This window comes from Vicugna pacos, chromosome 5, assembly GCF_048564905.1.
Source record: "Vicugna pacos chromosome 5, VicPac4, whole genome shotgun sequence".
NCBI lineage: Eukaryota > Metazoa > Chordata > Mammalia > Artiodactyla > Camelidae > Vicugna > Vicugna pacos.
In genome coordinates this window covers 65,743,647-65,750,578 of record NC_132991.1, presented here as the reverse complement: position 1 = coordinate 65,750,578, position 6,932 = coordinate 65,743,647, and positions in this window count along the sequence as shown.

Here is a 6,932-nt window from a genome sequence, read left to right as displayed (position 1 = left end):
AACACGAGGTCTGTGATAGGCTGGTCCAAGGCCATCAGCCTTGAGTTTCTCATGGTGTGAAAGCTCTCGGGGCACTGCTGAGTATGATGTTTCCTGCCTTGCCCCTGTGGAACAGAGCTGCAGGCTCCAAAACCTTCCAGCTGCAGTTTAGAATTAGCCCCACAGCAGTGGAATGTCCCACGGCTGGTGTTGCAGTCTTCCGGCCCTGATTTTTAGGGAGTCACCCTTTTTGTTGTGTGGAACAAGAATAACTGGGAGCTGGAGGTTTGGCTACTGTTTTGCTGCCAATGTAAATAATACACTGTCTAAATCTAAAAAGGGCTAGTGTGTCTTTATCAGTTGCATCTGGCAGCCGGCCTTGGCTTTGGCTTTCCTTGTTGCTGTCTGTTTTACAAGGCCCTGATCCCAGAGTGGGAGTCCTCTCCACCCAGATGTGTGGCCTGACTCTCCTCCCCTCCTCTCTGGGACTCAGCCCATATGCTTTGAAGTCTAGATCTTGGTTATTTCTCCTAGATACCTTCTGGGGGTAATTAAGTTTGTTTGTTTGTTTGTTTGTTTATTTAATGGAGGTACTGGGGGTTGAACCCAGGACTTCATGCATGCTAAGCACACACTCTACCCCTGAGCTATACCCACCCCACCCCTCCTAGACACCTTTTAATTTTCAAAATATTTTTTTCAACATTGAATCTTTTTTTTTCAACACTGAAAGTCGAGTAGGAGATTCTGAGGATAGAGGGGAAAATTCACTGAGGGGTATACTCTTGGAGTGGCAGTATGCTTTTTTTTCCTTTATGATTGGCCTTAAAAAGTTATAATATATATATAAATTATATATAATTTAATATATTTTAACATGTAATTAATTCATATATTAATTTGATATATACTTAATATATTTTAATTATAATTTTATATAGTTTAAATATATAGTTTATAAAAATATAAATTATACAGTTTAATTATATATAATTTAATCATATACAATCAATTATATATAATATAATAAATTGTATTTTATATATAAAATAAAGTTATGTACATAATTTATATATATGCTTATTTATAAATTGTATGTTAAAATTCAGACAACGAACATTGGGATTCTGGAAGGGATAATCTCTTGTCAGTTCCCACACAGCTTTTGACTTGTTATTATGCAGAAGAGGGTGTTTTTTCTTCTTTCTTTGAATTTCATGAAAATGTCTGCTCTAATAACTTGCCATTGCAGGATCCTTTGAGTGTGTGTGTGCGCATGTGTGTGTGTTCGTATGTGTGTTTTTTCTTAACTAGGGGAGGTGGGAGAGAGGGAAATCCTCTCATATAGGAAGAAATTGTAATATAGAAAGCTTAGAGCTATTGTCATCGATCCATAATCAGTAAGTGTTGAAGGAGCCCTGTGTTCCTTAGCAACATGTCTGATGTGCCTGTTCTGCATCCTCATCAAAGGCTTCTGGAGACACTGGTGTTGGGCTACTTGTTTTCCTGTAGGCTTGTTACGAGGGGGCACAGAACACTTCTACCCCTTCCAGTTAGTGTGCTATGAGTGAAAGAACTGTGGCCATCAAAATATTTATTTCTAGAACATTAACTAACTATCTGGAAGTTATTTGACAAATTTACTAATTGATGTTCAAGTCAGAGATGTTGAGTGACTTTTCTTTACCAAAATCAAAAATGAAAATAGAACTTTAAGAAATTTAAGGTAGCAGATAAAATAAACTTACCTGTTTGTTGTAGAAAAATTTGAAGCTATGGACAAGCCAACAGAAAATTAAAATGATCTATAATCCCATTATCCAAAAATAACACAGCTGGTATTTGGTATATATGCTTCTGGACATGCATTTTAATGGGATGATCCTGTAAAAAGCATATGGATTACTGTTTTGTGACTAGCTTCCCCTACAACTAAATACATTGTGATCATCTTTCCTTGCCGACATTTTTTGTACGACATTTCTTTTAATGATTGTACAGTATTCCATTGTGTGGATGGCCAAATGTTTATTTGAATAATTCTAGATTGTCGTCTATTAGATGGTTTTCAGTTTATTTTTTTCCAGTATAAAAATCCTGCCACTACTAGTCCTGTGGATGAGCTTTTTGAATATTCATGATTATTTTTGGGGGATAAATTCCTAGAAATAAAATTGTTGGAGCACAGCCTATGTGCATATTTAATAGGTGCTTTTTCTAATGTAGACCAAACTGGTTTTATAATTAGTTGTTCTACCAAAAAAGTGCAGCAGAGATTTAACATATGGCTCTTTCTTAAACTGGTTCATAATAAAAAGCTGAGGCTAACTTTTGTGCTGTCATATGGTGAAAGGCAATTCCATTAAGAAAAAAAGCAATATAGTACAGAGAGGCATTTTTCTGACAGTCTGTCTTTTTAATTGTCTATCTGCTCCCATTAGCATGTAAGTTCCATGAAGAAAAGGACTCTTTTTCTGCTTTGTTTAATACTGTATTTCTAGTGCCTATGTCTTGCATGGAGTAAGTACTCAATAGATAATTGTTGGGTAAATAAATGAACGACTCTGGGCTTTTTATAGGTGCCATAGCTAACAGTACACATTGAGGTCATTAATGAGTGCTTGAATATCATGGTGTTAAGTAGAGGCCCGTTAGTAGGATAGTGGCGAGGAGGAAATAAAAGTTAATTTAATTTCATTTTTTTATTGGTAAGAAAAATTTAATTATTGCCTGTGTTCCTGGAAGAAACACTGGGATAGAGTTAGAAATGCAACAAGAGACTTATTGTGAAACATTCCTGTCAAATAAAAATGCCTGTGAAATATAAAAATGAGGGGAGCAAGGGTAGGCGGAGAAGGTCTTCAGAAGCAGTGTATGTCTGACACTTACGAAAAGAGAGGGGGAAAGAAAGAGGGTTGGGTGGGAAGAGCCACAGACCGTGGTGTAGTCTGATACAGTCTTGGCCAGCCCGGAAGGGGTTTCCGGTATAAAGACGACCCATAGAAGAGTTCCACGTTGGGCAGCGGTGGCTCAGTCATTGCCTGGGCGCTGTCCGGGAGGCTCATGGGCTCAGCACAAACACTTAGTGGATCCTGAAGGTGCTGTAGCTAGAGGCTGTCAGCTACTCGCACTCCTGGTTGCTGACCAGTGAGGTCCTTTTACAGGGACCACCAAGAGCTGCGTCTCCATGGTTACCATAGTCCTCCCTTTGAGCCGTGCAGATCCACTTCTCCACACACATTTGGAAAACAGCTTCAACACGGTTTGTTATGGAGTGCTGTCTTTAAGCTTACACCTTAGCAAGCCGTTTCACTGCTCTTTCAGGCTGGTTGCTCTTCAGGTGGTACTGTGTGTGATATAACCAGTGAATCCTATGGTCATGAGCTCATTACTGGACTTCCTTTGCTGGATGCTATCTTGTGTGTGATTTCATGGTTGCAAATTTGTCACTTAAGCTCCCCAGATGGTGGATGTTGGCAGGAAAGGAGGCAGAAATTACAACCCCATTACTTGGAAAAGTATGTATTCTTGAGAAAATGAATCCCTGGCTTTTCTAGGACATAAGGGATCCAAAGTAGTTAACTTGCACCAAATGGCTTTTGAAAGAGTATCAAATCATGGGTTCAACGTTGGTCTCTATTGTTGGCAAGTTAGACATTTAGAGATAGCAGGACCTTGATAGGCCTTGGTAGGTAAAAGTCCATGCTGTTGGGTCCATATGTAGCCTCCATTTCTGACATGGTGGTCACTCTATCTGTATGCCCCTTTCCAATTCTCAGGTGATTAACGAGGAAGATTGGCAAAGATCAACTGGCCAAGCCATTTTATCTACTCTGTTGTTTATTGCCTCCACTGTGGTAGATGTTTACTGGTGAGTGTTAACATTCGATATAAAAATTGTTATACTTTGTGCCCATTCCTATCTGTCCACCCACTTGTCTCTCCTCCAGAACAAAATCTTTTCTCCAGTCACTCAGAATTTCCCTCCTAACCCTTTGACCAGCCTATGAGGCCATTCATTACTGCCCATGAATTTGTATACATTCTCATCTTGGACCATTTCTCTTTCTACACAAAGAGAATGATCAGATGTATCAGATGAGGCTCCTGCCATTGCAAAGATTTTCTCTCACCACTGTCTTTCCAAGTCATCCCTGAATGGGACTATAATGCACCCTCTGTATATTTTCACCTTTCATCCACATTCAGAGCCAATCCATTTGTAAACCAAGCTCAGGATTTCCCCTCTTGCTTCAGCTGTTCACGTGGGGCCCTCCCTATGACCATGAGGTGTAAGCTAAAGGAGGAGCTTTAGTGCAACCAGGAGTCTGGACTACTTCCCCATGAAGCTTACACATGCTCTCTTATCCTCTGTGAGCTTGATCCCAGGCATATCTTTTCCTTCTAGGAAGGGGCTTCTGTTGGGCAGTTATGTGGCACTGCCTGGTCTCTAGTATTTCAGGGGCCCATTATTACCACTATTTCTGAGCCGCTGTCTGTGACTGCCTCTCCTATGGTCAGCCCTAATGTGCAGAGGAGGACCCCACTGAATTTCTTAGTGACACTGATGCCCTTCTTACCACTGCATTTCTAACGGCCTTTATGAATGGTGTGTCCTCCAGGTTCTCCTGTGGAATAAGAATTCTCTGATTTTCTGGCTCCACATATCTATGCTTCCCAGCATGTCCAATTCCCTGAGGCTTTTAATTATCTTTTTTTCTACTGCCTGCCATGGCAACTCATGCATTTCAAATTCACTTAGCATGGGCCATTTCTTTCTCCAGGTTTTTAAAACCACCCAACCAGTGAGTTTCTCTCACCCTTTTGGGTATTTGCCAGGGTGTTAAATCTTGTGTTCTGATATGGTGCCCCTCAGGCAATAAACTCTTGCTTGTATAGAAGTTGATCAAGCACATGCAAAAATCTAGTCCTTTAGCTTCCATAATAAGTATATTCTAGCTAAGCCTTGAAGGCCAGGTAATTCCAAATCTGAGTATCCTCAACATTTCTACAGATCCTTAAGTAGGGGGTGTGAGGAAGTCTTGAGTTTTTAGTCATCTGCCTCCTATATTCTGCACTGGTTGAATTCTTGTTCTTTGTTCTAACTATTGAAGCTGATTCTCTATCTCTGTATTGATGTGATGCCAAACTTAGAACTCAACTCCTTTCTTTTCCCTCTGTATCAATTCTGACTTTAGTTGCAAGTGACAAAAAATGAACTCAAACTTGTTTAAGCAAATAAGAACGTCAGCATCATTGATCAGTGATTCTCAAACTTTTTTGCGCTCAGAACCCTTTTATACTCATGAAAAGTACTAAGGATCCCAAAGAGCTTTTGTTTATATGAACTATATCTGTTGAGATTTATTGCATCAGAAATTAAAATTGAGAAAAGTTTAAAATATTTATTTATAAATTGAATTAAAATAACAATAATAATCCCACTACATATTAACATAAATAATGCTTTAATGAAATATAACTAAATTTTTCAAAACAAAAAGAATTAGTGAAGAGAGTGGCATTGTTTCACAGATTTTCAAAAATTTTTTAAATGTTTTATTTAATAGAAGACAGTTGAATTCTTGTATCTCCTTCTGAATTCAATCTGTGGCCTGGTAGAACTGTGAAAAAAATTTGGCCTCACATAGATGTAAATTGGAATAGAAGAGGAGTATTTTAATAGCCTTGTCAGGTAATTGTGGATATTTGTCTTTGAAATTACACCAAAACTTGAGGAGTGGTAGTCTCCTAAAGAACTGTTGCAACGTGGAACCTAAAACCATACCAACGATCGTTTTATACTGTTATATTAAAATCCATTGGTTTATCTTGCATTTTAATGAATCTTTTCCCCATGCATGATTTGGTAATATATCATGTATTTGTCACTTGGAAAATGCCATTTCACTGAGATATACAGGTCTTCCAAATGCTGACACATTTTATTACACAATATACAAATTTATTTATATTACTACCAATTTTATCAGAAAAGTCTTTAAGTATTGGTAAACCGTTAAATTCACAGTATTGCATACAGTTTTCTAAAAATCCTAATTTTCACTTGAAAGCTTGCAGTTTATTATTGGTGAAATATTGTCAGTTGTTTTCCTTGAAGTTAAAGGTTCACTTTGTTTATTTTCAGTAAAATGTCTGCCAAATATCCAAATCTGAATAAGCATTCCTTGCCTGTCTGTTGCTTTTTCAAATACAGTGGGGTTTTAGGAAAAAGCAGTTAGTCTAGTTTGCAAATCAACTGCACAAATGCTCTTTCTGGAGACTATTTTTCTTCAATACATAGTAGTTCTTTTTAATATAATTTAATTTATTTTTTTATTGCGGTATAGTTGGTTTACAATATTACAGACGTTTCAGGTATAATACACAAGAGTTCTTTATGTGTATTTACCATTTCATTTACAGAATATTTAAAAGACATGTACCTAACCACCCAGATATAATAAATTTAATAATTTTACTAATTCATCAAGGGCATTCTTAAATGAAACTGTTTTTTTCTCCAGGAAGTACATTTCGGTAAAGAATATAATGACCACTAACACAGTTGAGTGCCACTATCTTGATATGTACTTAGATGCCAGCACTTTCAGTCACTATTGCTTTCTGCTATCAACAGAAATGTTAACACAGTGGGGCATAACTCTCAAATGATGTCTTAGTAATTTTATGAAATTAATTTTTTATCTCCTAATCCTTGAAAGGGTCTCCCAGATACCAAGTGGTCCATGCGTTATGCCATGAGAACATCTGTCTTAGAGCATCTCTTTTTCTGAATACAGTACCGCGAGGAGCTGTAAGCCCTCATCATCTCAGCCAAAGAGCCTTGACAGTGGAGGTGGGGGATGGAAACTTCATAATTTTGCAATGAAGCTAGGCGTGAGACAAAGAAGCTTTGACTTGTTTAATCTACCAACTATCTCTTTATCATC